At 38.8% G+C, this 12,636-nt stretch overlaps 1 pseudogene; it reads left to right on the forward strand.

Annotated features, from left to right (window-relative positions):
• The first annotated feature begins 1,155 nt into the window (after positions 1–1,155).
• Positions 1,156–2,353, forward strand: LOC138415812 (zinc finger protein 322-like; annotated as a pseudogene).
• Positions 2,354–12,636: the final 10,283 nt, after the last annotated feature.

Genomic DNA, 12,636 nt, shown 5'->3' on the forward strand with positions numbered 1-12,636 from the left:
TTTGAAGGAAACTTACTGGCTTTGTTCCTATTTTGCTGCTTTTTTTCCAATGATATTTAGAATTTATTTCAGAATCTTAGATGTTTCACAAGACAGTTTGCAAAGATGGAATGTGCTGTGTCAGCAGGCATGATAGCACAGAAAATATTTTTAAATTTGTAAATAAATTATTGTATCCTGATCAGTTATTCACAGTAGTTTTGGTGTTGTAGCAAGTTATAGTTTTATAGGAATAATAACTTAATATGACATTCAAAACTATATTGTGGAATAGATTAATGGCTACAGTCATTCAGGTATTTATTGGGAAACTATTTTTGTTATCTACTTGAGCTCTTCTGTATCCTTCCAAAAATATAAAATATGATTATGTTGTACAAGCTGCATATAGGGCTAGTCACCCAGTGGTGATTCACATGTAAAATGATGATTTGCACTTCCTGTTCAGTTACATTAAACATAGTCATTTTGAATGAATTATACATAAAATGAAAAACTGTGATTATTCTCATATTCTAGGACACAAAACAGTTTAAGAAGCTAGAAAAAAATTGTTCTAAAACAGTTGGGCTTGGGGCGGGGCTGCACTGGCCACTTCCCAGCCAAGCTGAAAGGGCTCAAGAAGCTAGCTGGCCTTGTTGGCCCTTAAATCGCACACTAGATGGTCTGGCCCAAGCTACCCTCGCCGAGCCGTGCAAAGAAGGATGCTCCTGGCTCTTGTCAGCCTCCCAGGTTTGTTTTCCTTCTTTTCCCGAAGGTGGGCCCTTAGGTTCACCGTCCGAAGCCTGTGGCTGCAGGGAAAGCCAAACCCCCAGTGTCCAAGTGTCCGGAGAGTAACCGGAAGTGCCCTCCCAGGCAGAGAGGCGGCTCCTGTGGCAGCCGGAGAAAGGAAAGAATTGAATATTGTTAATAACTATGGACTAGAGACCTTTTGGAGCCAAAAACAAGACAGTCTTGAGTCTTTCTTGTTATGGATTGTAAATACCACATAAAGAACGAGTGCATGTGACGCTGGAAACTTGTAAAGAGGAGCTGCTCATGACTGAAACGCCTAAGACACATGTATCTTTCAAGTTCTTATTGAGAAAATGACTATGAAGAAAGTGATGGGTCAGGAAGACCAGTGGAAAACTCCCTAGGAGAGAGCCATAGAAAATGTACACTTCAGAAGAGAGAGATAAAGAACTCAAGGAAAATATATCATGTATGCCCTCAGAAGGGTAAAAAAAAAAAAAAAATCATGTGCATGAGATTACTCAAATAGATGATCAGATATACCAGTGCCTTGAACGTGAGCAAAACTTTTGTGAAAACTTAGCTCTTATGTGTGAGAGAACCCACACTGGGGAGAAACCTTATAGATGTCATATGTGTGAGAAAGCCTTCATCCAAAGCTCAGATCTTTTTTCACATGAGAGGATGCACAGTTATGAGAAACCTTATAAATGTGGCAAATGTGAAAAGAGCTTTTGGCACCACTTAGCCCTTTCAGGGCATCAGAGAACACATGCAAGTAAAAAATTCTATACATGTTATATCTGTGGCAAGAATTTTGGTCAGAGCTCTGATCTGCTTGTCCAGGAGTGAAGCCATACAGGCGAGAAGCTGTATCTGTGTAGTGAGTGTGATAAATGCTTTGGTCGAAGTACAAACCTCATAAGGCACCAAGGAACGCACATAGTGAGAAACTGTTTAAGTGTCTGGAGTGTGAAAAAGCTTTTAGTGGGAAATCCGATCTTATTAGCCACCAGAGAACTCATACTGGTGAAAGACCCTACAAATGTAGTAAGTGTGAGAAAAGTTACCGACACTGGCCAGCCTTCATTGTTCATAAAAGAGTACATACTGGGGAGAAGCCCTATAAGTGTGGTGCCTGTGAGAAATGCTTTGGCCAGAAATCAGACCTTATTTTACACCAGAGAGTCCACACAGGTGAGAAGCCATATAAATTCTTGGAATGTATGAGAAGTTTTACCTGGAGTGCCAACCTCATCAGGCACCAGGCAACTCACACTCACACTTTTAAATGCCTTGAATATGAGAAGAGCTTCAGCTGTAATTCAGACCTTATTGTGCATCAAAGAATTCACGTGGAAGAGAAACCGCATCAGTGGTCTGCATGTGAGAGTGGCTTCCTCCTAGGCATGGACTTTGTTGCCCAACAGAAAATAAGAACTCAGACAGAGGAGCTGCATTATAAATACAGTGTCTGTGATAAAAGCTTTCATCAGAGCTCAGCCCTTCTTCAACATCAGACAATCCACACTGGTGAAAAACCATATATCTGTAATGTGGCTGAGAAAGGTCTTGAGCTCAGCCTCCCCATGTATCAGAAGCCTCACAGATGTCTTGACCAGACAAGAAGTTATTATATCATAAAAAATAAGTATATATATATGTATTTACAATGTAAGAGAACTCATTTAATAAGATGGAGAACTCAAAGCAAATCTCAGACTTTCCTCAGAGCTCAGACTTTATTGGGGACCAGAAAATCTGTAGGTGTAGGGACTTGAGAAATGGTTTAACCATAGAGCTGTCTTTACAGAACCGTATCAATCACTCCAGTGAGAAACCTTACAAATGCCCTGAGTTTTTGGAAAACCTCAGTCCAAGCTCCTGTCTGATCACCCACAAGAGGATTTATACAGGTGTGAAACTTACAAGTTCAGTGAATGTGAGAAAGTTCTCTAGCAATGCTCACCTCTCCTCATTCCAAGAGAATTCAGATCAGAGGATGATATTTTTTTAATGCCCTGTGAAACAGTGCTTCAGACAGTATGCACGCCTCATCAAACATCAGAAAGCCCCACGGGAAAGAAACCCCAACAGTTGTGAAAAAAGCCTCTTAACAAAACTGTGACTTTATTACCTATCAGAGAAGGCATACTGGTGAAAATTTGTGTATTTTCCTTGAATGTGGCAAAAGCATTAAGTGGAGAGCCTTCTTGGGTTTGCAACCCCCCCTCCCCGCCAAAAAAAAATCTGATGAAGGACCTTATGAATTCTCGGAATGAGAAAAACTTCTGTCAATGATCAGTTCTTGTACACCAGGGAACTTGTATAAGTGAAAGACCCTAAAAATAACCCTAAGTCTGGGGAAAAAAAGAAAAAAAAATCCTTGCAGGAAATCTCTACCTTATTGGGCCCCAAGGAAACTACTTTGAAGAGCATTTTGTAGACCTCTATAGAGGTCTAACTGTGGACTGTGTACATTTAATAGGTATGAGAAGAACTGTTCTCATAGTTAGTTTACCCCTGTAGTAGAGATGACTTTTAATGGAGTCGACATGCAAACCGTTTTGTTTAGATACCCAGAAACTTGTTCTGGGAAGAGCTAGGGCAGGTCAGAGTAGGTCTGATGGGTAACTCAGGTAAAGATGCTTTTCTTTTATCTGAACCACTGAATGATTGCTTTGCTTTCAGTTTTTAAAATTTGGAACTCTAATAAAAGAAAGGACTGTAATTGGAAAAAAAAAAGTTGGGCTTCCATAAAATTACTGTTTGAAAACTTAGGACATATTCTTAAAACCGTCTACATAAACAGCATTCATAATTTTAAGATAATTGAAATTTAATTTATATACAGAAGAAGTACATGAATCATGAGTGTACAGTTAAATAAACGTTCAGACAATAAACAGAAGAACCATGTAAGTACCACCAGTTCAACAAATGGAGTATTTCTAGAATGTTAGAAGCAATTCTCATGCTCCCTTCAACTTACGAGCTTTTCATTTATTTTATGAAAGTAAAGGTTGCTCTGACCTTTCAGTTCAGTTCAGTCGCTCAGTCGTGTCTTTGCGACCCCATAGCCCACCATAATACATGTTAATGAAATTTATGTAAATCAAATAATTAAAAAACATTCTATTCTGGTTTTTGCTCAAATTTACATTTTTGAAGTCTTATTTTTGCTCTTATGAGTGTAGTTTTTTATTAGTAATCTCATTCATTTATTCATATTAGTGTTGATGGCCATAAGAGTTGTTTGCTGCTTCAGGATATTACACACTAGTTAAGTTCAGTTCAGTAACTCAATCATGTCCAACTCTTGGTGACCCCATGGACTGAAGCACGCCATGCCTCCCTGTCCATCACCAACTTCCAGAGATAACTCAAACTCATGTCCATTGAGTCCATGATGCCATCCAACCATCGCATTCTCTGTCATCCCCTTCTCCTGCCTTCAGTCTTTCCAGCATCAGGGTCTTTTCAAATGAATAAACTGTTTGCATCAAGTGGCAGAAGTATTGGAGTTTCAGCTTCAGCATCAGTCCTTCCAATGAATATTCAGGACTGATTTCCTTTAGGATGGACTGGTTGGATCTCCTTGCAGTCCAAGGGACTCTCAAGAGTCTTCTCCAACACCACAGTTCAAAAGCAACAATTCTTTGGTGCCCAGTTTTCTTTATTGTCCAAATCTCACATCCATACATGGCTACTGGAAAAACAATAGCCTTGACTAGATGGACCTTTGTTAGCAAAGTAATGTTTCTGCTTTTTAATATGCTGTCTAGGTTGGTCATAACTTTCCTTCCAAGGAGTAAGCGTTTTGTAATTTCATGGCTGCAATCACCATCTGCAGTGATTTTGGAGCCTAGGAAAATAAAGTCAGCCACTGTTTCCATTGTTTCCCCATCTATTTGCTATGAAATGCAAATAGGACTGGAAATGGGACCAGATGCCATGATGTTCGTTTTCTGAATGTTGAGCTTTAAGTCAACTTTTTCACTCTTCTCTTTCACTTTCATCAAGAGGCTTTTCAGTTCCTCTTCACTTTCTGCCATAGGGGTGCTGTCATCTGCATATCTGAGGTTATTGATATCTCTCCCGCAATCTTGATTCCAGCTTGTGCTTCATCAGCCCAGTGTTTCTCATGATGTACTCTGCATATAAGTTAAATAAGCAAGGTGACAATATACAGCCTTGCCATACTCCTTTTCCTATTTGGAAACAGTCTGTTCCATGTCCAGTTCTAACTGCTGCTTTATGACATGCATACAGGTTTCTCAAGAGACAGGTCAGGTGGTCTAGTAATCCAATCTCTTTCAGAATTTTCCACAGTTGATTGTGATCCACACAGTCAAAGGCTTTGGCATAGTCAATAAAGCAGAAATAGATGTTTTTCTGGAACTCTCTTGCCTTTTTGATGATCCAGTGGATGTTGGCAATTTGATATCTGGTTCCTCTGCCTTTTCTAGATCCAGCCTGAACATCTGGAATTTCATGGTTCATGTATTGTTGAAGCCTGGCTTGGAGAATTTTGAGCATTACTTTACTAGCGTGTGAGATGAGTGCAGTTGTGTGGTAGATTGAGCATTCTTTAGCATTGCCTTTCTTTGGGATTGGAATGAAAACTGACCTTTTCCAATCCTCTGGCCACTGCTGAGTTTTCAAATTTGCTGGCATATTGAGTGTAGCACTTTCACAGCATCATCTTTTAGGATTTGAAATAATTCAACTGGAATTCCATCCCCTCCACTAGCTTTGTTCGTAGTGATGCTTCCTGAGGCCCACTTGACTTCACATTCCAGAATGTCTGGCTCTAGGTGAGTGATCATGCTATCAGGAGTATTTAGGTCACGAAGATCTTTTTGGTACAGTTCTGTGTATTCTTGCCACCTCTTCTTAATATCTTCTGCTTCTGTTAGGTCCATACCGTTTCTGTCCTTTATTTTGCCCATCTTTGCATGAAATGTTTCCTTGGTATCTCTAATTTTCTTGAAGAGATCTCTAGTCTTTCCCAATCTGTTGTTTTCCTCTATTTCTTTGCATTGATCACTAAAAGGCTTTGTTATTTCTCCTTGCTATTCTTTGGAACTCTGCATTCAGATGGGTATATCTTTCCTTTTCTCCTTTGCTTTTCAGTTCTCTTCTTTCCTCAGCTGTTTGTAAGATCTCCCCAGACAACCATTTTGCCTTTTTGCCTTTATTTTTCTTGCTGATGGTCTTGATCCCTGTCTCCTGTACAATGTCACGAACCTCCGTCCATAGTTCTTCAGGCACTCTGTCTATCAAATCTAATCCCTTTAATCTATTTGTCACTTCCACTGTATAATCATAAGGTGTTTGATTTTGAACATTCCTGAATGGTCTTGTGGTTTTCCCTACTTTCTTCATTTTGTAATTCAAGGCCAAACTTTGCTTTTACTCCAGGTATCACTAGACTTCCTCTTTTGCATTCCAGTCTCCTATGATGAAAAGGACATTTTTTTGTCATTATTTTTAGAAAGTCTTTTAGGTCATTATAGAACCATTTGAGTTCAGCTTCTTTGGCAGTGAGTTGGGGTGTAGACTTGAATTACTGTGAAGTTGAATGATTTGCCTTGGAAACAAACAGAGATCATTCTGTCATTTTTGAGATTGCACCCAAGTACAGCATTTCAGACTCTTTTGTTAACTATGAGAGCTACTCCATTTTTTTCTAAGGGATTCTTGCCCACAGTATTAGCCATAATGGTGTTGTGAATTAAATTCACACATTTCAGTCCATTTTAGTTTACTGATTCCTACAATGTTGGTATTGACTCTTGCCATCTCCTCTTTGACCACTTCCAATTTACCTTGATTCATGGCCCTAACATTCCAGGTTCCTATGCAATATTGCTCTTTACACATCGGACTTTCCTTCCATCATCAGTCACATCCACAACTGGACGATGTTTTTGCTTTGGATCCATCTCTTCGTTCTTTCTGAAGTTATTTCTCCATTCTTCTCCAGTAGCATATTGGGCACATACAGACTTTGGGAGCTCAATTTTCAGTGTCATATCTCTTCGCCTTTTCATCCTGTTCATCAGGTTCTCAAGGCATGGATACTGACGTGGCTTGCCATTCCCTTCTCCAGTGGACCACATTTTATCAGAACTCTTCACCATGATCCATCCATCTTGGGTGGCCCTACACGGTATGGCTCATAGTTTCATTGAGTTAAACAAGGCTGCGGTCCATGTGAATAGTTTGATTAGTTTTCTGTGATTGTGGTTTTCATTCTGTCTGCCCTCTGATGGATAAGGATAAGAGACTTATGGAAGCTTCCTGAGGGGAGAGACTGACTGGAGGGGAAACTGGTTCTTGTTCTGATGGGCAGGGTCATGCTCAGTAAATCCTTTATCCAATTTTATGTTGATGATTTGCTTGGGACAGTGCAGACTATTAGTGAAGAAACTCATCTTGGTGGTCAAACTCAAAACGGCTCATGTGTGGCTCTTTTTTTGCCCAGGATTTAAAAATCAAGCAAACTGTAAATCAGTTCTTTCCAAATGTCAAAGTACCGTGTTGCTAGATTGTTTTTGAAGTGTTGAATAAATATTAATAATCATGAAAGAGAAGAGGTGTATGCAAAATGGGTAAATGGTGAAGTTTCTAAGTGGTTCACACAGCCTGGATGCCCAACAAAAACATTTCTGGAGAAAGGAACAAAATTCCATTTACATAGTGACCTAGGAACTCAGAGGGGCTCTCCTGACGTCATCCACTTTGATCATTGCCTGGATCAACCACGTCCTCCTTAGCGTCCACATATGCTCCATTCTCATTGTGTTTAGGACATGGACTGGATTGTCTAGCAAGAAGAATTTGACTTAGTCACATCGTGTCCTTCAGACCATCCATTTGAGATCACATTTTGAATCTGCCTCAACACAGAGAGTCCCTTGGGCAGCAGGGAGATTAAACCAGTCAATCCTAAAGGAGGTCCACCCTGAAAGGACTGATGCTGAACTGAAGCTCCAGTGCTTTAGCCACCTGATGCCAAGAGCCAACTCATTGGAAAAGACCCTGATGCTGGGAAAGATTAAGGTAGGAGTATAAGCAGGCAGCAGAGGATGAGATGGTTGCATGGCCTCACCGACTCAGTGGACATGAGTTTGGGCAAATTCTGAGAGGTTGTGAAGGACAGAGAAGCCTGGCATGCTGCAGTTTATGGGGTGGCAAAGAGTCAGCACAACTTAGTGACTGAACAGCGACAACAAAGGAAGAGAGGGTTTTATGAGAAAGGTAATATGAGACTTTTCCTAGAAAATTTTGTAATCAATACAGTAGAGACATTACCTGAAAATAGTATTTTGCATATGAATAATATTTTAGAATACTGTATTACTATAATATACTCAAGAACATGTTCTTTGTTGTATCCCACCACTGCTGATGTGTTTATTACGTTTATTGCTCATACCAATTGAGTGAAAAAAAGTGAAGCTGATTATTTCACTGCTTCTGAAACCAGCTCTGAGGATGATGTTTCTCTATGCTTAATCTGATATTAGCTATCAGGTAAGTTCTACAAAGCATTGAAAACAAAGTTTTAAATACAGTTTTATTGTGTGTGCATCTTTATTAAGAATTAAGGCTTGTCAACTCAGAGGTACACCTGAGCATGCTCATGACAAATTAATTTACATTTTTATTAACATTGATATAGATGATATAGATATAAATTTACAACCTAATTTAAACTTTTAAAAATACATCTAGATTCTGAGCTACAAATTTCAATTGTTATCTTTTTAATAGAACATTAGAGATCTAAAAATACCAATACCATTTAAAAATACTAACTTAATCAAATGATCCATGCTCATAAAGCTAACCCAGAAACAGATGTTGGCCATATAAGAACATTAATGTTGACAGAGGATGAGATGCTTGAATGGCATCACTGATTCAATGGGCATGAGTTTGAGCAAACTCCGAGACATAGTGAAGGACAGAGAAACCTGGCATGCCACAGTCCATGGGGTCACAGAGTCAGAATGACTGAGCAACTGAACACCACCACAATATAATATCCAGGGTAGAAACCAATGGTAGTTATTATACAGAAAAAGTTTGCTTAAGGGGGGATATAGGAGTCCAAAAATACTTTCTAGAAAAAATAAATATATGATTTAGTCTTATATAATAGTCATTGGTATTTCAGCGGCAGGAGAATTAGCAATAACATGGTTTCATGACATGGTCATAAGATGTAATAACACATTGACAAATTTCCAAAAGACAAAGAGTACAAAATAAGATGAAAAAGATAGGTTATCTCTACAAAATGCCAATGAAATATACAGGCTATGAAATGTATTTCTTAAACAGAGTCCTTAAGCCCAAATTTTATTTTGTGCTACTTCCATGAAGCTTTTTTAAGTTTTTTTTGTTTTACTTTTTTATTATGCTTATAGTACCTACATTTTATGACAGTGTATAAATGTGCTCTAGATAGTGATTTAACAAACATAATATCTCTTTTCTGTAATTACATTGTTCCTAAACTGAAAATGTTATTTTTGTCTTTAGCATCTGGTAACTAGCTCACTCCTGGGATAATTTTTACTGTGGAAAAATGGATGAAATATGATAGAAATAGCAGGTGAAACATAGAAACAGAAAATGGTATTTGTTATAGCTTACCTAACCATGAAGCAGAGATGTTCAATTTGAATCGAGGTAAGGTGCTTGGTGCTATATAGAGGTAAGGTGCTTGCTTTACTGTGTTTGCTGAAACACAGTAAAAAACATTCAATCTCTTTTGAAGAACCTTGCAGTAGTTCAGAAACCTGAATCCCCTGGATTGGCTCACTATGAAAGAATAATGATATAACATTGCTTTCACAGTTCAGTTCAGTTCAGTCGCTCAGTTGTGTCCGACTCTTTGCGATCACATGAATCACAGCACGCCAGATCTCGCTGTCCATCACCAACTCCTGGAGTTCACTCAAACTCACATCCATCGAGTCGGTGATGCCATCCAGCCATCTCATCCTCTGTCATCCCCTTCTCCTGCCCGCAATCCCTCCCGGCATCAGAGTCTTTTCCAATGAGTCAACTCTTCGCATGAGGAGACCAAAGTACTGGAGTTTCAGCTTTAGCATCATTCCTTCCAAAGAAATCCCAGGGTTGATCTCCTTCAGAATGGATTGGTTGTATCTCCATGCAGTCCAAGGGACTCTGGAGTCTTTTCCAACACCACAGTTCAAAAGCATCAATTCTTTGGCGCTCAGCCTTCTTCACAGTCTGACTCTCACATCCATACATGACCACAGGAAAAACCATAGCCTTGACTAGACAGACCTTAGTCGGCAAAGTAATGTCTTCTGCTTTCGAATATGCTGTCTAGGTTGGTCTAACTTTTCTTCCAAGGAGTGAGCGTCTGTTAATTTCATGGCTGCAGTCACCATCTGCAGTGATTTTGGAGCCCACAAAAATAAAGTCTGACACTGTTTCCACTGTTTCCCCATCTATTTCCCATGAAGTGATGGGACTGGATGCCATGATCTTTGTTTTCTGAATGTTGAGCTTTAAGCCAACTCTTTCATTCTCCACTTTCACTTTCATCAAGAGGCTTTTTAGTTCCTCTTCACAGTTAGATGCATTCAAATTAGCCTCAGTGAGAGCTTTAAAGTTAAAAACCCTTAAATAAGAAAACTCAAATGCCTATTGAATTTCCATACAGCATTTGCAAATTGACAAACACAATGTCCAAATATTTTGAGATGGAGCCAGAGCTATGACCTTGTAAACCATGAATGTATATCCTTGATGTTTGTTTATATCCCCTGAGATGACCAAGTTTTAATGGAATCAATTTAAACAATAAAAGAAGTAGATGATATTTGAAATTATGAATGTAACCATTTTTGCACTTACTGTCTCTCAATTTTAATTAGAAATGTATGTTTTTTGAATTCTTAAATTATAAACAAAATGAAATGTGACTTAACTTTCCATTATAAGCCTTTGGAGCCCTTTAAATTGTCTTTATCTAAGTAAATAAAGTTGTGAGCTGCAATAATATAAAGCAACAATCCCACAATGTTATTAGCAGTGCAGGAGTCACTGAGTTAATCCAAAGGAATTAGGTTTGCTCTCATAAAAGTGGTGTTAAACACCCTTAAATTGAAGCATTCTGTTCTGGTAATATGAAAGTCTTTAGTTTCCTTTACTAATGATTTTCTTTTCATAGAAACATAGTTTGGACTGACCTAATTAGACGTAAAATGAGATGTGGTCTTTGAGATAATAAAGGACCTAGTTTGGCTAAATTCTCATAGGACCACTGTTCCTCATTTTCCCTCACAATATGTTCTTGATCATCAAAAGAATTTTTGCTTGTGTGATCACAGCGTGTGATGGTTTCTCTTGAGCTATTTCTCTACTTCAGGTGACCTATAGGTTTACTGATTCAGAACTTGATTTTAAATACAGCTATGTCTGTTGTTGATCACTTCATTGATGGCTTCCTTGGGCTCACAGATTACAGGAGGTTGAAAGGAGGACAGATGTTTTCTAATTTGAAGATATTTTTTGGTGTGGACAATTTTTTTTTCAAGTCTTAAATGAGTTTGTTACAGTATTGTTTCTGTTTATGTTCTGGGGTGTTTATCTATTTAATTTTTTGGCCATGAGGCATGTTTGACCTTAGCTCCCAAACCAGTGATTGAAACTGCACCTCCTATATTGAAAAGTGAAGTCTCAACCACTGAATCACCAGGGAGATCCCGAGGCTAATTAATTTTCATTTCAACAGGACCTTTGCCCATGAATTCCTGCAAATTAAAATGGTGAAACATGCATTGGAGGCTACATCGAAACGGAGGTTTTTTCTGGTTGGTCAAGAAAAATATATGTAGCATCCTGGTTAAAGGATAAATATCTCTATATTGATCAATAATTTTTTGTTGCCAATGAAAGGTACCAAATCCAGCTAATTAAGGATACTGTGCATCTAGTGTGTCAAGAGACAGCTACTCTGCTGGGCTTGAGACATTCATGATTAGGAGGTAATGGGAATGTTACTCCCCCCCTTCTAGTATCTAAATACTGATAGCAATTATGGAGGAAATTACAGTGAAACACATTTATCTAACATAAGATAATTTTCCAGAAAATTAAACTATACAATAATTTAGTGGGAGTTGTATAAAACTGAATGCCCATGCCATATTTGAAGTTACGTAGAAGTTCATTTGTCGTCAATGCATGCGTACATGCTTAATCACTTCAGTGATGTCCAACTCTTTGCAACCATATGGACTGTAGTTTGCCAGGCTCTTCTATTCATGGGATTCTCCAGGCAAGAATACTGGAGTGGGTTGCCATGCCTTCCTCCAGGGGATCTTCCTGACCCAGGGATCAACACACATCTCCTATACCTTGGGCATTGTCAGCAGATTCTTTAAGCACTGAGCCACTGAAGAAGTCTTTCATTTCTCAGGTGGTGGTGGTTTAGTCGCTAAGTCGTGTCCGATCTTGCAACCCCATGGACTGTAGCTCACCAGCCTCCTCTGTCCATAGGATTTTCCAGGCAAGAATACTGGAGTCGATTGCCATTTCCTTCTCCAGGGGATCTTCCTGACCCAGTAATTGAACCTGTGTCTCCTGCATTGCAGGCAGATTCTTTACCGACTGAGCTATGAGGGAAGCCCATTTCATTTCTCAGAGATGCAGTTAAACAAACTTTGATGTTACACAGGTTGGGTGGTTGGTTCTTTCCACTAGTAAATATGTTTTATATATTCAATTAAAAACTATAAATATTGATAAAATTGCTCTCCAAAGGCAGGGACCCCCAAAAGAAAGACAACAAATACTTCTATAATGTATCCTATGTACTGGGTATTTTATATGCTTTATACATATTAA

This window comes from Ovis canadensis, chromosome 12 (genome assembly GCF_042477335.2).
Source record: "Ovis canadensis isolate MfBH-ARS-UI-01 breed Bighorn chromosome 12, ARS-UI_OviCan_v2, whole genome shotgun sequence".
Lineage (NCBI taxonomy): Eukaryota > Metazoa > Chordata > Mammalia > Artiodactyla > Bovidae > Ovis > Ovis canadensis.